Source organism: Molothrus ater, chromosome 3, assembly GCF_012460135.2.
Source record: "Molothrus ater isolate BHLD 08-10-18 breed brown headed cowbird chromosome 3, BPBGC_Mater_1.1, whole genome shotgun sequence".
Classification (NCBI taxonomy): Eukaryota; Metazoa; Chordata; class Aves; order Passeriformes; family Icteridae; genus Molothrus; species Molothrus ater.
The window spans coordinates 62,835,452-62,856,048 of NC_050480.2; the positions used below are offsets into that span (position 1 = coordinate 62,835,452).

Below are 20,597 nucleotides of genomic sequence, written 5' to 3' on the forward strand. Positions count from 1 at the left end.
GTAAAAGTACTAACATACTAAAAAAGGCTAATTTCATTTTCTTTACCATAGAAAGCTGCAAGAAAGCCTGCTTGTCTTTGTCATAAGCAAGTCTGTAATTCTAACACTCCAAGTTTTTTATTATTCTGCCTGACAGGTAAAGCAGTTGACAACTTCAGCTATTCCGGTAGTGCTTATTGTTGATGGGAATATCTCTACCACCCTTTTCAGCAAGTATCAGTCTGAGAGCCACTCAGATATCTTGCAAACATCAGCCTAACACTTCTCTCAAACATGGTTCTTGGAGTCTCAGAGCTCTTTGCTTTTGCCATGAAGCTCTGCATAACTATTTCCCCCAAAATTATTCATCTATTTCTCACTTCAATTGTGTCTCATACTCCTCAAATGATCTGGGCTTCCTGAACTATTCTACTGGCTCATCCAAGAGTACTCCTGGAAATCCAATCCAAAAAACCTCATTTGGCATTCTTCACTGTATAGGATGGTGGAAAGAAAATAATATTTGCTCAATTCAGTAAATGTTTAAATAGTTAATAAAATATTATTTTATTAACTCAGTTCAAGGACAGTAAAAGGTCTTTGACTTTGCTTATATAAGTGAACTATTGCAGGATAATTCTATAAAGCTATCTCTACTGGTCTACCCAAAGGTTTTTCCAATTAATTTTTTCTAACTAATAAAAGATAATTTCTTTCCCTAAGAATTTTGTCTTAGACCACCACAGGTGCTGCAAAATTCTGCAAAATCATTCTGGTTCAATTTGTCCTCGGGGGAAGATGAACCAACAACTGAAAAAAAACCTGTGTTTTTCAGATTTAATCTGGTGACTGTTAAAGTGAGCCCAGGCAGGAAACAGCCATTTGGGAAGTGAAGTCTAATACAAGGAGAATGGAGCTAACCTCCAACTGCAAGTCAACCTGGTGCCCTGAAACAACCTTTAATGAGTTGCTTAAGTTTCCTTCTGCTCTCCTTGACATGTCAGTCACTTTAACACTCACAAAGATGAAAAATCAATAGGACATATGGATACATTTTGAAAAGTTATATGACTTTGCTGCACTGTCTTCAACAATTGCATTTTAAATGAGGACCCTCAGTTCCTTGCTCGGTATGTTCCATTTATACTATATTTATGCTTTAGCATTTTTTTTTTTCTTCAGAAACAGTATTTCTTCAAAATTCAATGAATAATCCTTCTTTTTAATTTCATTCTCCAGCATACATCATGCTTGCTCTAATACAATTTCACTGAGGTCACAGTTTACTTGTTCAATCTTTGCAGTGGTCCTATTTACTGATTTTAATGAAATTATAGCTAGGAAAATTTGCCCCCTCTCATGGTGACTCACCAAGAAAATAGACTGAGATTTGAGAAATCCATCTTCTTTTAGGCTTATAATTTAAGTTAGAATACGACCTTGATTCACAAGACTTTCTCAATTATATTTACAATAGACTTTAAATTGCAAGTAAAAAAATAAATTCAATCAATTACAATTCACTGAGACATATCCTGATAGCACAGGTTTACAATTTGACCCTGCAGTTCCCCACATATTTCACCTAATTGCAAGGCTTGTGTTGCTTCCACTGAAATTTGATAATACAGCCAGGACACAGTACTAGGAATGAGTGCTTTGACATTCAAGAGCAGATCACTGAGTCAGATTTGTCCCACTCAGATCTGGTGATTAGAGTTATCTCCAGGGGATAGGACACCTGATGATACCATCTCTGGTTACCTGTGCACCAGAAAATCTGTGACTGCATCATGGTCAGAGACCACAGGGTATTTACACCCACAGGCACAAAGGATCAGAATAACAAAACCCTCAGATTTAATCCTCTGCCAGAAGGTTCAGACTGAGGGAAAAGCTTTTTCCACAGAATAAGGAATACAGGGGCATAAGTATTTGAGAGCATCTTACTCTTAAATTTTCTGGAAATAAGCCAGCTAAGTACTGATCCACTGAGTATCACCAATGAAAGAAATTAAATAAATCAAAAATCCACAATTCCACAATCTCTTGAGGAGTAATGAAGGAAAGAAATAGGCTATATGATTATCCATAATGCACATTAAGAATTTTTCCCTTAGAACTTATTTTGGATTAATTTTACACTTCAGGTGAAGGGTTTATCTGCAGTGCTCTACTTGCTTCCCCCTTCCTACTTTTAGATGATTCTGTTTCCTCTGCATCTCTGCTGAAAGGATATCATCGATCACAGCAATTTATAAACCTCCCTGACTTTCATGCTGTTTCAGAGTGTCTCTTTTTCTTAGGAGAATAGCTCTAATAGGTAAAATTCATAGTAGCTACAAGCCTAAACAAGTCAGTAAAATACATATGGGATTAATTTGGTTTAATTTCTTTAGCCTTTCAATATACTTCTATTTTATTAACATATGAATCATCTCTATTACGCTCTAATGACCTTAGCCTGGGACACTAAACCAGCCTTCCTATCTTAGGGCTTCACAGTTATAGACCCTTTTTCATAAAAAGAAGACATATTTCAATCAAAATTCTACTAAAATGCTAAGGAAATTATTTTATGGTCTCAGCAAGCTTACTTGGCAATTGAGAAAAATTATTGTCTCACAAAATCTAAGTCATAAAAGCAAATCCCTACCTCCAATTATTATAGCCTATCTGTTTTTCAAGAACAAGAACCACAGAACAGACCTTTCCAGGGCATGTATGAGACTGGCAGGCAGGTCATTTCCACACAGTTGAATTAATGTATTTTAAATTAATTCAATTAAAATTATCTCTAATTAAGGCAGATGGCTTTCAAAGAACCCTTTCCATTTTGATAAATGATCCTTCAGTAAACATGCCCAGCTATTGAAACACCTGGATTAAGTGCTTTAAATAGGGACCAAAAAAAGGTGTATTTATATCTCAATTGATAAGGAGGCTATGGAAATCACCAGTACATATAGGATGATTTAAAAGTAGAAGGTTAAAGTGTGCTTTTTATAAATTATTTGAGTGAAATATTCACTTTTTGTACTGAAAGGGGACCTAGAATAAAAGCTTCTAGCAGGGCCTGTTGTGACAGGACAAGAGATATTTTAAACTGAAGGAAATTGATTTAGATTAGACATAAGAAGAGTTTTTTTACAGGAGGTGGTAAAACACTGGCACAGGTTTCCCAGAGAGATTGTGGATGCCCCATCACTCAAAACTTTCAAGCTCAGGTTGGATGGGGCTCTGAACAACCTGATCTTGTTGCTGGTGTCCCTGCCATTGGCAGGGGGATTGAACTAAATGACCCCTCAAGATCCCTCCCAACCCAAACTATTCCTTGTGAATGATTCTAAGTATGGCTGGACCCTTAAGCTGGGATACCATGATACACAGAACCTTTTTTAAACTTTCTTAATTTGTATGGGCCATTGACCCATGGGCTCTCATGGTCTTAAGGAAAGTGAAGGAATGAAAACCAAAATATAAACAAGCAATCAAGTCTTGTTCCTATTTGTCATACAAACAACATTAAGTGGAAGTTCCACATACTGAATCCTTTGGATTTAAAAGTTTAACAATAAGCTTGCTTTCTCCTCATCTTTTTAGTTTTACTTTAACATTCGGTCTGCTATATTCTGAGTGAGAGGTGGGTAATTTTGACATGTTAGAGCAATGCCATTCTTTCACAAGAGAAGCAGAAGCAACAAGCAAGGTCCGTCTAAGCAAACATTGCTTCCCTTTGGAGCAGAATTGGATAGAATTTTCATCTTGAAAGCTCAGAGGAGAAGGTGAATCTGCACCTCCACTGTGTAGGGATGGTACCATGTAATTCCTGAATCAATTTTAATAAAACTTTTCCACCAGGTCCAGGAAGGACACAGACCTCTGACTGCTCCTGAAGAGTTGCTCGCCAGTATTAGGGACTGGCACAGGGTGGGAGGACATTGAGCTTGAGTTGCTATGGATATGGCCACTACTTTAATCACCAGGTTCTTTGACCCATCTGAAATTTTCACTTTGTGGTTTCACCCCGTAAGCCCACAAGCACAACTTCACTAGGTTTTCTTGCTCTAGAAAGAGCCCATACACAGCCTCAGTGATACAGCACATTTCCCAGAAGGTTAGAAGGCAAGGAAATCCCTGACCTTGCTTGGCTTTATCAGAGGAGGTTTGTTCCTTTGCGCTCTCATCCAGCACTGAGACAAAACCAGTCAAACCCTGAGAGCCACAGAGGTCATACAGGCAATGGGACATCCTTCACCTCAACTCCTTCTCTTACCCCGAAAGAGACAGCACCAGCTCGGCCTCCCCTCTTCCTACCCTTCCAAGGCAGCAAATGCCTTCTCTTTCTCTGTCCTACAGCAGCAAATCCACATGCTCAGAGACATGCTCTCTCCATGCAGGAAGAGCCAATGTCCCCCTCCAGCCCCCACAAAGCCTCTCCCACCCTGCCCCACAGAAGTACCACAACAAAAGTCCCCACCATCCCTGCAGAGGCTCTTCCCCAGGCAGCACCACAGGTGAATCTCTCCACAGAAAGATGCAAGAATGAGCAACACAACCTGCAGAGGGGGAGTCACACGTGCCATTTGGAGTTACTCACACCTGCCATTTCAATCCCTTGCTGAAAACACTCTGCTACAGGGGGATGAGGAACCCAAAAGGACCCATTTCCCTTTGTATAAAGATTACTGCTCAGCACTGACATTCTGTAGCCTTCAGATTTTATGTTTAACTGGAAATAACAGCCCCCTGGCAAGCTCCTCTCAAGGTTTTGCAGCCTCCACGACATTTGGTCAGAGTGCGTACTTACCTGTGTAATGTGTGAATTCAGGAACTGCAGAATGATTAGAAACAATGTTTTTCCATCTGCTAAGCTAATGGCCTCTCCTAAAATGCCTATGAGCTCTGAACATTTCCTTTTCTAGTTTTGTCAGCATAATCATATTACAGCCTGAGACTCGACAGTGTAAATTAATCTGTCTTCTTTGATTTTTTTATTTTCCACGCAGATTCCTCAGAAGTCTTCTTTTTTTCCCTATTTTCTCTTATTAAGCACAGAAAGAGAGAACAGGCAAAAAACAGACAGGCATTATCACTGAGTGAATCTTTCTGCAAGCTGATACAACTGTTTCTAGATAGATTGAAACCAACACCAAGACCATTTTAGATTACATACTCTGCAAAGATGTGTCTTTCCCAGAAACACACAGACCTAAGTGCATTCCTTAATGGAAATTCCATAGGAGGGTTTCTTGGGGATTTTTTTTATGGAAGTATGGGGTGACCATTTCAAAGGAAAGCCTGGAAGTGATACTGACAAGTGTAGATCATTGAGGGATTATGCAGATGTTGTAGTACCCAAAATATCATATTTACTCCTTGTTTCATATACTGGGATTTGTAGCCATTTTAATTTTATGAAAAATCCTTTGCCAGGATTTTTCTCCTGAGAAGCTGAGAAGCCTCAGAGGAAAATAAAAACAATAATTACCTGCTGCTGTGGAATGCAACAGGTGCATCTTTGATTGGTCTCATGTATTGTTTCTAATTAATGGCCAATCACAGTCCCGCTGTCTCGGACTGTCTGGTCAGTCACAAGATTTTATTATCATTCCATTCCTTTCCCTTCTGATGAAATTCTTTCTTCTGTTCTTTTAGTATAGTTTTAATATAATATATCTATCATAAAATAATAAATCAGCCTTCTGAAACATGGAGCCAAGATTCTCGTCTCTTCCCTCGTCCTGGGACCCCTGTGAACACTACCACAGGGATTTATTAATGCATTAAGACCTATGTATTCAAAAGGTCAAAAATATGAATGTGCTTGTCATAGTCTCCCAATGAGTGCATATCCTTAGAGATGGTGGATTCTCTTTTTCTAAACTTCACTCAGCACTGGAGATGAGTAGAGCCTACATCTCTCTAGAGCCTTGCATGAATCTGAATGGAAAACTGCGGGTAGGGAGATTTCAAGGGACTCTTTTCTGCACATGACCCCTTGTTATCGAAGAGTTACCAAAGATTACAGGCATGGTTAGATTTTTCTCTGGTCTTCTCTGCTGCATCTTTATGTTTCACTTTAAAATGAGCAGCTGAAAGGTTTGTTGTATTTCTAAGCTGTGTTTTTCTTTTAAAAAGTGCAGAAATAGTTCTACATTTTCTTGATTGCAGATGAACAGGCACAATCTTCCACTGAAAAGCCCCTGTATGCTAGTCTCTTTTTAAAACCGTGGGTTACATTCTGTTCCTTACAACATCAACTAAACCACTACAGCTTTGTTCAATGAAATGGAGATTTAAGAGAGCACTGTCAGAAAATAAATCCCTGCAGATACCCCCTCCACAAAATTATTGCTCATGTATGCTGACAGAGGGAAAATAGTAAGAGCAAGCTTTGTTCCTGCCTGAGAAGTTTCAGCACTCTCCCTCAACTGCAGTCTCTCACATTTGTGATGACTGTGTGAAGGCCAAGGACAAGCAAAACCAGCTATTCTTGCTCAGTTCAGGGCTGTTTGTGTCCAATACTCCATCTCAGACTCCTCATGGTCACAAAGAGCTCCAGAAACCTGGCTCTGATACAGATGTCTCTGCAGGGCTGACCTGACAGTCTGCATTTTAAGGGCCAAATAAATGGTTTCACCCAATGAATCCCTCTTCCCCTCTGATGGAGGAAAAGATGCACCCACAGAGAAACTGAACTAATTTCTGTACTTCTCAGCAGGGAACTCCCTAAAACACTGGTAGTCACAGCCAAAGAACATAATTTTAACATATAATACAGATGCTTTTGGCTTTTAATCTAACCACATTTATTATACCAAACAACAAGCATTTCAAAGATGACCCCCGCAGTGTGCAAAACCCAGCAGCAGGAGAACACTGGCAAAGCTACGAACATTTAAATAAAGGGGAACTTCTCTGTTTGCTTAGTCTGTTCAAGGCAGTAAGGAAACAAGCATAGCTCATTAACTAAAGTTCTTTAGGAAAGGCAGATGCTAATGAAACCCTGTTAAAATGTTTTAAAAACAGCTCAAAAGAGGTACAGAATACAATACAGCAAATGAGAGCATAAGAAAAAAGCTACTTACAGGACAGCAAAAAGAGGAGGCTGATGAATACCAGAAACACCCAGAAACAACTGGAAAGTGATCTCAACGTCTGTCTTCTCAGCTGACTACAGCAAAACACCAAGGGGAAGCTGAACTGTTGCCAAGAAGGAAGATAAACTTGCATACATTTAAAATAAATGAACAGATGACAAATTCACATACAGAGAGCATGCCATACAGGTAGACTTCTGGACTTCAGCCTTTTCATTCAGGGCACTTCTGGTACAAAAGTAAATCCTTAACAACAGTGCCATTAAAGGAATTCTCCATCCTCTCATAATGGAAGGCAAATCCCTCTGCACCAGCAGTGCTGTTATGTTCACCCCAAAGGTGGCAACTGCTGCCTGGACACCGTGTAAGCAACAAGCCGTGGCTGTTCTGTGGCATCCTGCTATCCAAACAGAGAACATGTAACTGTGGCATAAAAACTGCCTTCACACTGCTCTAAGATAAATACTACTTTGCCAACACATTTTCAGCAAATATCTAAACCAGAGTTCGTATTTCAGCTTCTCAACACAGAGAGTTTCACAGCAGACAAGAATGCTAGCTGGAAATAACCACAGAGCTTAATTTTGTATTAGCTGTCAGTTGATTTGGATGAAGAATCAAATAACTTGTAAGAGGTGGGGGGGGATCATTTAGTATGGCTTCTTGGTAATTTGCACAATTCTGCCCCCCAAAATGCTAAGTACGTTCAAGTTCATGGTTCAGGTATGCCTTCAGCCCCACAGCATGGCTTCAAGAGGGACCAGCATGAGCTACAGAAGAGAGCCACTGCTCAAGCTGTGCCAGCAGCTCCAGAATCCACTGTCTCCACAAAAATAACTTGCCATCACATAACTACAAGAGAAGTAAATTGCCACTGGAAAAGCCTCTGCTTGTAAAAATCTGAAAGCCTGCAGCAATTTGAAGCCACACACATCTTGTGAGCCATGTACGTCAGCAGGGCAAAAAAAGGGAAAGAAACAATCAAGAAAAATTAACTTCTTGGTTGAGGAAATGATTCAATGTTCTGTACTAAGTCAAGGTTGCCCCTGACATTTTTCAAGGGTCAGTCACCTACAAATGGGGGGGGCTAAGGGGGTTTATTTACCACTGAATAGGTTTCTTCCAACACAGAAAACCCAAGCTGAATAAAACTCAGCTGCTGTAAATCTAATCAATCTCACAGGAGTTATGTTTCTCTAGATGTGCACTGGGGCAACTGAGATAGGGGTCTTACCACAAATCGTTCATATCAGCTGATTACTTATTTACTAGAGTGAAAAATGGATATTTCAGTAGATATCAGTGGACACATAAAGTTAGGTAGCAGAAACAAAATAATTTGCCTACATACATATTCCTTTTCTCTACAACGTCATCTCTATTTCAAATATTGAACCTAGACAGGAAAAAAAGGTTAAAAAGGAAACAATTTGTTTAAATGGCTATTTATTTAGCCTTCAAACAACTTATGTATTAATTTGGGTACAATATGAAACCACACTAGAGTCTACACCAATGTATTCGACAATTCATTTCTTGGCAAGTATAACCTTTTCTTCTCCAGATTCTCTTTTGGATGAACATTCTTTTCACTGAACTTTCATGTTGAGAAATAATGAAATCACTTCATGAAACACTGTACAAACTTTGTGAAAGGCTCAGAGAACTCCTGCCTGTTTCACAGCTGCTAGTTATAAAAATGCTGCTCCAGAAAGTTATTAGAATATTAACAAAGGTCAGCATTTTGAAGTAGATATGGGTACATCCCAGAGAGATTACTGGATTTCAAAATACTTCAAAATAAGTTGTGCTACTTTTCAGCTTCCACCTCAACGTTTCTGCCACAGTAGCTAATACAATAAAGAGAGCATAAATTTACAGGAAAACCACAAACTTGCCTGAAGCTTTTAGCACTCTGTAAAATTAGTTTTCTTCTTGTGCATATCAGCTATGCCTATTTTATTGGTTTTGCTCAATTAACACCATCCAGAAGAAAATTCAGTGATGTACCTTTCTTTGGCCACCAGTTACAAAATATGCTCCATTTTTTTTAGAATAGTTGGCAAGGCAAAGCAAGAATGGCTTTCTAATTAAGAACCAGGATCTGGAGAGAGTAATGTGAATACAGGGAGACAGAAAATGTTATCAGAGTCACACTACCTGTTCTACAGTGGCAGAAAGAAGGTATGTCCTTGATTCCATGCTGATGCTCACACACAGCCCAGCTGGGGTAATGCAATGGCAACAGCACCATTAGCCCTTTTCCCAAGCTACTGTCTTCCTTCCATTCCCCTCCCTTCAGTAATTCATGCCTGGTATAAGCAGGGAAACATCAAATTGTGAATCTTATCTCAAGCTAAAATGCTGTCTTGTTCCAAATCTGTTGCTCACCTGAAGACTAAACTCCATGCTTTTACTACATTACTGGACAAATTGTTAGTACAGTCAGTGCTTTGAACCACAGGCTTAGCCCAAAATGCTGCTCTCTTTGCACACATGCCCTTTCAAACCTGACATTTTGTGTATTGATTTTGGCTGCTTTATAGGTACCTAAGTGCTGAGGAGAGGTAGAAAACACCATGCACATACAAAAGGTCTGCTGATAGGTTCTCTCTATTCTATTTTGAAGAACAAAAGCACATATATTACACATCTTTGCAGCTCTTTAGGGATTCTACCAGCTAAAAGATAGATTTTTCTGAACAGTTACTGCAGCTTCCAAAACTGTGACTTAGAAACCAAACTTTCACACTTTGAATTTTAGGAAGTGGCTTGGTGCCAGATAAAATAATGATCTAAGAGCTTCCTAATATGCAGCAGAACGCTTTAATGAAAGTTTGTCCATTACATATGCAAGGACAGGTTATTTGCTGTAAATCCAGATGAACTTTGTTGGTCTTGCAGCACTGAGTACATTCAGAGTCTCCCAAATAACATGCTTGGGTTGTTTAAAGCCCACTCTGACACATCATCATTTATGAAATGGCTTTTGCATTTCAAGAAATTTATTTTTCAGATAATACTTCTGAGACTTACTTGCTGACTTTTTCTACAATAAGAAGTTCTGTTTATTAATTTGTTAACATATGGACAAAGTATTCTGAACTTGAATTTAGTGCATTTGAGAAGCTCAGTTAAGTCTTTTTAAAGACCAACCAAGCTATCTTGTTTGAAATTTTTGAAGAAATCAAAATTAGACCATGAAACATATTAATGGATTGATGTCCAGAATGTTCTTAGGTTTATGAGACACATATAAAGGCATTTCAGCTTATTTGTAACATGCATTTATTTTGTATTATTAGATGTGGACATTCCTACACTGATGTCTGAGGAGATACATCATCCAATTTTGTTTATTTCTGAATACTCTTGCCATAGCCATTAAGGTGAGATAACTAGGGATGAAAAGAAGTTCTCTGAATTTCATTGGATATGAAATTGTTTGGGGTTATCCTAAAACTAATAAACCCAGACCTTTGTCTAAAGTGAATAAAGGTGGAGCTAAGCCCAGTGCAAGTAGTCATTTGTAAAGTGAAACCTTTTGTGGACTGTAGTGATGAAGGCCCACTACTGTCCCTGTAACTGATAGTGCCTTTTTTTCTCACTTCACACACCACAATTCTTCACAGCATCTGGGGGTGGATTTTCTACATTCTTCAGCCAAGAACACGTCTATGTACGAGAGGTGCTGTGTCACCTTTGCTTGAGGTAGCAGATCTGCAAAGTACAGAGAAGCCAAACTGCAGAACTAGATGCCAACGTTTTTTCTCCCAGGCTGGATGCTTCAGAAAATTACTTCAGTCTACAAATTTCATATATGAAGGAAGAGCCACCTGGAACTAACCAACAGGTAACACCTAGGAGAAGGGCCTGCCTAGGCATCCCACTCATCACAGACTTTGCCTTGCTCTGGTTGCCAGGCAGCACCTGCATCTACTCACTGCTCACTTCAGCTGATAAAGAAATCCAGGCATGGTTCATTCTTCCTTTTGAAAACATGCACAGAGGAATACCTTGGGATTTGAAGAAAAACTGCCTAGAGCTGTTGTCTCCTAGGTGAATGCTTTGATCCCCAGGGAAGAAATTAGGTTGAGCAACAGCACTTTCCACTGTGCAGAAGTATTGTAACTGAAATTTTATTTTTTGGATGTCAACTCCAGCTTTGCCCTAGTCTTCACACTTCAACCACTAAGGCAATGCTTTTATTGAGTGAAAAAAAAAACCAATGTCACAAAATTTGGGGGTCAGGACTGGCATTTGTCAGGTCACCACTTGAAATACAAAGGAAAAATATTATTCTTGTAACCTAAAGAAACCTGCTTCTGTAATTTATGCAGTGACTATTTCTTATACAAGAAGAGTCCTTGGAACCAGACAAACATTCATAACTTCCACTTTTCCAGCTGAGTACTGTAATAACTGTGCTTGTTTTCTCCCCACAAACCATGAATTCTTACCTGTCCTTTTCTCCAATTAGCTCCTAGCTAAAAACTAGAAGGTAAAAACTGTCTAAAGCACAGAGCTTTTAGAAAGGGTTAAACCAAACATGAGCAAAACCAAAACAAAATCAAACCAAAACATTGTATATTTAAGTAAGAGTTGACACTAATAACATTGGCTATGCAGCAAGGAACTGCTGAATGTTTCTCTGAAGGAATATTTTTCTTGTATTGCCAACATTACATTACCAAAATACTGACAAAGGACTAAAAAGGACCTCAACAAGACACTGTTCTCTTGGGGACAAAAGTGACAAAGCATCTTATGACATTTACATGCTTCTTGCAACTGGAAGTAAATGAGGTCAGTCACAACACAGACCTACTGATCTGATGACAGGACAGTTGTAATTGCCTCTCTTTACATGTCATGTTGACTCACCACACCTAATAGTTTGTTTTTCTGATCTCCCTGAGGGAATGGTTGTTAGAATTTGTCCCTGCCAATGAGGAGTTACCACATCTATAAAGAAAGTAACCACATTAAAAGGAAGTTGAAGAGTCAGTCATCAATTCTTTATATTATTTGCATGTACTAAACTCAAACAGTGATTATTTACACTGGAGAGAGTTATTTGACAGATTTAACACAACTATGCTCAGGAAAAAACCTTATGCCTCTTGCCAGCCTTTGGTAAAGTTTAAGTGCATGGCATACATTTGTTTCTGAGGAACACTGGAGTTAGAATTCTGAAAATACTAAAGGAGGTCAGTGTAAGCTGTTAGACACACACTGTTCCAGAGATAAAGAGACCACAAACATGTCGAAAATAAGCAGAAGTTATTTATGCAATTATTTTAGACCCTCTGGACATCAATTTTTGTGTTTGTTATGTGACTCCTACAGTCATCTCAATTGCCAAACAATGACAAGCTGCACCAAGTTCAAGAGCTGGATCATCACACAGTGAGGCCTGAACTGATGACAACATGTCTTTCATCACACATCACAAAATGCCCCTTCTTTTGTTCCCCTCATCAAATAGAAAGCTGATTTGCCCAAGTTCTGAAAAGTCCTTGCTTACATGGCTTTTTTGGAGAGAAGTTTTCAGGCACATCTCAAGTTAATAACTGAATTTGAAGTTAGTGAATTCTGCAATTGCTAAGGAAACAAGGAGGACCAATTTTCAAGGTGGCATAACTGGATGAAATGAAGTGACTTTTGACAGGCAAACTTATCATTCCACCTCTCTGTCAACCCAAGGCCCTGTGTTTTCTGGGAGAGACTCTTTGTTGTCCTTATTGTAAGCTAATCTTGCAAGTTTCTTCTTCAAAGTAACATTTTTAGAGAAAAATGCAATACCAAGCATCCAACAGGGGCCAAAAAAAGAGTGTTCTTGTTATATACTTCAACACAATTTTAGAAACTTTACACTCATTAATCCACATAAGACATTTGACCTTGCAGTCTCTTCAATTTTAGGAAAGAAAATAAATTCTGGAATTTTCCTATCATTATTTCAGATTTATTATTAAGTCATTATTTCAGACTACTCATAGGAACACTTTGGATGATGTCTTTGTATCTGGCCATTCTGTATGAATTCTGACTCTGCTGCTGAAGAAAAGCATGAGCTTGCTGAGCTCTCTCAAAGTCAGCTGAGGAGGAGAAGGGAACAAGTAATATAATTAGGAAGAGTACAAAGTAGTTCAACTTTATTCTGTTTAGTCTTCTGAAAAAGAGCTCTGCATATAAAAATGAATTAGGGTCACTGCTTCTGGGACAACTAAAAAAAAACCTATTTAAATCAAAGCAAGGAATCCTGCTTGACTTTGCTGAATACTTTCTGAACAGATGGGGTGCATGAGACATGAAGAAAGGTCTGGGAGGAAGCAGACTGGTGGCTTCTCAGAGGCTACAATCCACTGATGCTTGCTTCAGAATTTCAACATCCATAAATTTAGGAATACACTAAAATGTCTGCATCCTGAAAAAATTAAAAAAGAACAATCAACTCTTTCATGGTGAAAACAAGATAACAAAACAAAGTTCTTCTGTTCAGATGGGAGTAAATGGATGAGGCAGCCAGGTAGAAATCAGTAGCTTAAATTTCAGCATTGGTCATAACCATCTTCTTCTCCAAACACATTTGCAAGGCCACAGGGACAGGCTGGCATAGGTTTGAACCCTGGCACAGAATCAGTCAAGGTGTTGACTGGGTGTGAAACATGTTTTACACTTTTCTCATGCAAGAAGTCATTCAGTCTCTTGCCAGTGACACCTGGTTTTGATGTATGTGGATAATTTTTTTTTTTCCCATCTGTCTTTTTGCCTAAATGAACATGTATCCACTGTCTTTGGCTCATTTCCTTCTCCTGCTCCCAGAAATTCGTCCACTTTATTTTGGACCCTGAATACAAGTTACTTGAACTTGCTTGAGGCTGGAACTCTAGACAGTATTATTTATTCATTTGCTGAAGCAGAAAAACCCCTTCATTTTTGCGATACTAAAATACCTCAACTAAATGTTGGCTGGAATTCTGTTCTGCCTTCCTGCTAATTACTGCTATGGCTTCTTGCCAGCCACCATTTTGAAAAGTCAAGTACCAGCTTCCAGATGAACAGCAATGTGAAAGACAACAAAGAATCATTCTAAATAAAATATATGGCAGCATGAAAGGAAAGCAAACGTTTCTTTCTGAGACAGCTGCCTAAAAGTTCTGGCTAAGCAACTCTCTTATGAAGACAAGGCAGGGTTTTGTCAAAATGGGAGTTTGTCCACATCTCAAAACCAACACACTTTTCATCATGTCACCAAGGTTCTCTTGGTGGAGAACAGCAGTGTTACCCTGCATTGTGTGTAGGTCTCTGAGAGCAGGACAGGAGGAGGTGACTGGGAAAGAGCCAGAAGCAGAGGATATATCAAGGCTGAAAACTCACTGTTATGAAATCATAGAATAATTCAGGTTGGAAAGACCTCAGGAGGTCATCTACTCTCACCTCCTACTCAAAGCAGAGTCAATAACTAATTCAGATCACATTTATCAGGGATTTGTCCTTTCTACTATTGAATATTTTCAAGGATTTCAACTCCACAACCTCTCTGTGCCAGGGTTTCACTGTCATCATCAAGAAAAGGCTCCTTCTTACCTCAGGTCTGAATCTGTCCTCTTTTAGTTCATAACCATAGTCTCTCATAACCATAGTCTCTTGTTCTCTTGCTGTGCAACTCTGTAAAGAGCCTAGCTCCACTTTCTCAGCAACATGAGAGAACAAGCCCCTGTTCCTCATCATCTCCTCAAGTGTTCCTCCCTGATCAACTCCTTCTCCAGTTTATCAACATCCTTCCAGTAAGGCAGAAGCAAAACTGGACAACATTCCATACATGGTCTAATGAGTGCTGCCCAGGATGTTGTTATGCCTTCCTTGGTGAGTAAAGTTTAGCTTACTGTGGGCAACGCACAGAGCAGGGTAAGATGGTTACAGTTATCAAGAGTTTTCAGGTTGAGCTGCTCAACCCAACAGGTGTGAAAAAGATGGGGAACTATTCACTGATACAGCAGGAATCTGTATTCTAAGAGTCTCCATATTTTGGAAACTCGGCGGGGTGACAGATTTCCAGTTTGGCTGTGAGACATACAGAACAGAGCAAGTGGTACTCCAAATCAGGCATCAAAAATCAGCTTTTTTTATTCTCAATAGGGCTGGCACCGAGTCCGGTTTCCAGACGGTTTTCTTGTTGCGTGTTTCTGTTGCTTAGAGGAACACAGCAAAAGCAGAAGGGGAAGCGCTTCCCCACAAAGAAAGAAGGAATCAGAGAAACAGAAGTAAAAACATTAAGAGTGAGTCAATAATTAGTAAGTTACGTCACCTTCTGTGTCACTTTTCTCCACTAAGGAACCAGCCATGGAAGCTCTCACTTTTATGCCAAACAATTCAGTGTTTGATTGTGCTGTCTGTAGTAGCTTTGGCTGGCATTTTCCAGTCTTATTTACACAGTTAGATGCAAAGCAACCCATTAAAATGCTTGTTATTTATTAATAAATGTAGTGTTTGAAAGGACAGATGCTCTTGTTTACCATCCCCTCAGATATCAGTCAGTCTTCATATCATGCTCTACCTTATGCAAAGTCTGACTTCTTTTGTTCTTTATCTGCTTTTGATATTTAATTATTCAAACTGCTCGATGACTGCATTAGGTCTGGTTTAGTTGTTTCTATATTTGGAAACTTTCCTTACAGCTCACTGATTGCACATTCACTTATTAATCTAATTAAAAGCCAATGGGAAATTTCAGTTTAAGAACTTGAACATTGGAATAGTTGTGGCTTCTAAAAGATGCCCAGCACAGCTGCAGGGCACATACTTAATACAGTGGGGACATGACAAAGTTGACCTAGAGGACTGCTAATTACACTCACCTTCAACTCTGTGTAGGTGTTTCATTTATGTGTGGTATTAAAGCCCACTTAATACCTAGCAAAAGACATATCAAATACAAGAGAGGATAATGTAAAATCAATAAACTGAAGCATACTATACAATCAAATGTCATTTGAAATCCAAGTTGCAGCACTGCACACCATTTTAGTGCACAGCTCCAGTACACATGAGCACTCCACTGCCTGTCCAGTTTTCATAGCTGCATCCTTAAAACAATTTCTTAAGCACTCTGTACAACTGGGGCCATAAATACTTATTTCATCTTATTTTCTAATTTTGTCTTTCAAAATAGCAGTTGGAGGCTTAAGAGAGACTACCAGGACACAGAAGGTCCAAATGGTCAATTTCTGTTCTTAACTGTGCAGAGTACTGAGTACTGCTGATGTTTACAATTCTCTACCTCTGCTGGGGAGAGGTAAAAGCTGTTCAGCAACTTAAAGGATCGAGCCCTATTAAATTACATAAATGTGAAAGACTTAATCAGAAAGGTTTATTTAATTGGGAATTTTTTTTTTCTAACAGTAAGAGTTTTCCCTGCCATCTGATCTCATGCAACAGACTAGGTCATTCTTGTAGGACTCTTTTGCTGCTGTGGTCTTGAACCCAGGCCCTCTGAGACTAACAGAGCAAAGATACAGCCAGTTATAAAAAACATGCTTCCCGGGATACCATCCTGCCTAAGGGCATCCATAGGAATATGAGCCTGGGACTTTTGGCTGCTGCTGAGAAGCAGTAGCTGGGATATAGAGAAATTGGGGCAGGATGCACAATAGCCTCTAACTCTACTGCACTTCTGGCCTTTGCCTCTTGACCTTCAACCCATCCTTATAATTTCCCCACTCTTTACCAACTTTTCTCTTTACTTTCCATCTTACTGATGCAGAATTCAAGATAATTAATAAGCATTGCAATCTTACTACTTTTTGTGTCAACTACAACTTACTTGGCTTGAAGCAGAAATTCAGATTGTGGCAGGCAAAATGGAAACTACCTTTGCACAGACATAAGCAGTGTATGGAAAGAGGAGCACCTCTGTCCCTAATCCTGCAGAAGCTAAGGAACAAATGAAGCATTGCTGCCAGCTGCACTGGTAAAAAGGCAAATGAGTGTTTGCAGCATAAGGACCCATGCAATACAAAGGTCAGCAAGCAGCATTTTGAAGGGTAATTCAATTTTAACCCCTGGTCGGAGATTTGCCAAAGGCAGAGAAGGCACTTCAGGATTGCCACTGTCTGGAGTACAGCCACACAGACGCCAGTGTGTCAGTAAAACACCTGTTTTTCAAGTGCCCTAGCAGAAGGCAGACACAAGCAGAGCCACACAGACACAGCAGAGCTCCAACCAGCTTTATCTCCTGGCCTGAGACCAGAAAGAGCCACAGATTCAAATGGCGCTGGGGAGGAAGTGTGGCTAAAATAATTTAATCTTTCCCATTATATTGTAGGGCCTACTGTACTTGTTTGTCTCATGGAAAGGGAGAGAGGAAAGAAATCTCCCCCAAAGATCAGTATACAATCTTCTGTGGCTTGCAGTCACAAATCAGCAAATTCAGAGGCAGACCTGTGTCTGAGCAAGGCTGAAGCTTATTTCCGTGCAGGTTATCATAGTGCACACAGGATTTTTAAAGCACAATTATAGCCTCTGACAGCCTACCTAAAGGAGTGGAGTGGTCACCATGGTAACACCTGCAGCACATGGCAGTGAACACCTGATACCAGTCAATCTTGAAAACATCTTTTTAAAGAAACAGCCTCCTGGAAAACTGCAGATAGAGATTTCTTTCTGAAACTATGAAGATGCTCTCTTGTAACAAAAATTGAAGTTTTACCTTACCATCTTTTCATCTGACTCTCCCTCCATACAATCCTATCCTGTATAAGTTTATGAAAGTGATAAAAAATAAAAAAGGCAATGGTGCTGTGTTGAGAAGAGTAACAAACATTGAAGTACAGCTGGCATGTAAATGATACTTTGCATTTTTCCCCTAGAGCCTGAATTGTGGTTTCTGAGAATATAGCCATGCTCTGGTTGCTAAAACAAAATAGAAATATGCCTACTGCAGTGCCCCCCCACCTTCCCAGGACTACAGATTTCCCTCAAATGTTTAAAAACCCCAGAAATGCCATCAGCTCCTTTCTCCCTTTTTGTTTTCTAAATCCACAATTCAATTTCATTGATTAGAGTTGTATTCCTTTGTGGGGGTGCAAGAAGAAAAATATATTTAAGGAAGTGATGTTTGCACTCAGTTTGGTACTGTGGGTTTCTGAAGCACATTCTGCCCTCCAGACATATCCAACAGCCAAAGAGCACATATAATTGCTAAAATCTTTGTGGTTTTTTTTTGGCAGGTTGTTTTTTTTTATTCAGCTCAGTTCCAGCCCAACAGCCTTTGGGCTCTCTGTGCTGTGACTGCTCTTCTGCCTCTTTCAACAGTCTGACACCTCCTCTTACCCCAGTAAGGACAAATAATCACAGAAAATACCTCATGCACAAAGTTCAACAGCCTCATCAGTATTTCCAACATAGTCTTGTTTAATTATATCTCAAGTTATTGCTACTTTCATTATTTGAAAGTCTGCTTCTTAATTTTCCTTTGAAAAAGACTTTCTTTTTCAGATGGTTTCCATCTTTGTCATCTTCCATTTCCTCTACATTCACTTTTTCAAGTAATTCTGAGCTATAATCATCCATTCTGACAGGGCTTCTCCTTTACTGAGTAAGATTTCAGAACAGGAGAGGCACTGAATCTGCAAATACCATTGACTGACAAAAGATGGATATCCAACCGCTGTAGAACTGATAACAAATCTGCACAGAAACTCTTTGAGCATCCGGGAGATGCGTGGAAAAACCACATGAGTCCAAGGAGGTAACAAGACATGCTTTCATAAGCTCATTGAAGTCACCAGAACAGGCCCCCCTCTGCCGTGCCCTCCTCACTGCTGAGCAACCACGGCAGATTATATGCACAGGAACTGCTGCCACAGGTGGTTTGAGCTCATGTCTACACTGCACACAAAAGCTGATTAGGAAAATGCTTCCAAAATTTATTTCCAGAGTTCTGCTTATCTAATCTAACAGCTTAACTCATCAGATGGCCACTTAGAAAAAAGATGTGACTATTGCTGTTCAAGAAGACTGCTATCAGGATTTTTCTGAGAAAGAAAATGCAGTAACTAGTGGGTATGATATATACATATATATATATATATATATATATATATATATATATATATATATTATGTCACTTTGCATGTATCCAACTGAAATATCAAATTGTACTTGTTTAGCTCAGGTAGGTAAAAAAAAAATCCAGTTGTCTCCCATTTTAGTACAATATTGGCCTCTACCTACAGGTGTGTTTCAGGAGAAAAGCAAGGCATGTTGCTTTGATGCAAGAAAAATAAAGGAAATTGATGATATGTAAAATTTGTGGCAGTTGTTCGCAGCCCTCAATATGTTATTGAAATAACTCCCAGCAGCTGTACCAGGTATTTATACTGTCTGTGATGTTCTACAAGTCAGCACTAGCTGTCATGCAGTCTTTGTTATAAATGTGGAAGTCCAGCTTTAAATCTGCTTTCATAGTGTGGAAGTTGCATTTATTCAGTGTGGTGCTGACGTTTGTCTCACAGTAAATGGCATCTCTGCTCAACAGGGCAACAGACTCCAACAGCAGAAATATAAAGCTCCAAAATCAAAATGAAGATGTCCTTAACAGTGTATTGGGTTTTAATCTGTGGCAGGGCCTAGTTATGATTTTCAACCTGCACATAATCAATGACAGAAGAGATCCATTGATTCCACCGATTTTGGCTGGGATCAGAAACCATACTTCAACTATGCCCAATATCTTCTGCAAAGGTAAGTGGCAAGGGTTATCAGGCAACTGCAAGAGAGTTGTTGCAGGATTTGAGAAAGCTCTTATGGCTTCCTGTGCTTTATCAGCCTGTGAAACAGTACTCAAAACCTGCCCTTCCCAAATCCATGGTTTAAAGACAACAACACAATCCACACAGTGAAACACAAATGCAGTCTACCCTCTCTCTGGAGAAGCATTGTCGTCAATAACCAATTAACTACGCATTTCTGCCTGGAAGCTGAACCTTATACTTGCCACAAAATGATGATTCATTTGTTTCCCATATCCATCTATAAATGGTCAGCACAAAAAAATAGCAGTGAGGGTCAAAACTGCCATGAATATTTTCATTACCTTCTCTATCAGGTCTACATATGCTTTTGCTGACAGGAAGATCAGAAATCTTTCACCTCTATGCAGCCAACTCATCAGTGCTGTAGGAGCTGTCAGTACTGCAAGTTTTGAAATATATGCTAAACTGATGCTTTCTGATAAGGCTGCTACTATCCTTATGTGTATGAACTTCAAATACCAGATTCCAGATAGTGGACATGGCATCTGCCTTTTAGGCTGGTGCTCATTTTTAGTGCTCCCTTACGAATACAGTCTTTGTGTAGGCACATCTACACTGGGAGTCTTTTATCCCTTGATGCTGTGCAGTAACAATAAATAAAGAGTTATTTATACCAGTACAAACACAAACCCACTAGATTTAATGATATATTATCCTTTTGCACTTGTGCAAGAAAGTAGTGAAAAAACAATTT

General features: G+C 39.3%; 1 protein-coding gene across 4 annotated transcripts in view; it reads right to left on the bottom strand.

Annotated features, from left to right (window-relative positions):
* PKIB (cAMP-dependent protein kinase inhibitor beta) overlaps nt 1-20,597 on the bottom strand; it is a 54,226-nt gene that overhangs the window by 13,516 nt on the left and 20,113 nt on the right. Inside the window, exon 1 of one of the 4 annotated variants that reach the window (XM_036381130.2) lies at nt 7,071-7,315. The exons of the other annotated variants lie outside the window; for them this stretch is intronic. The gene's annotated coding sequence lies outside the window, so the exon portion shown is untranslated. Of the gene's footprint in view, nt 1-7,070; nt 7,316-20,597 lie in introns of those variants that run through there. 4 annotated transcript variants of the gene reach the window in all.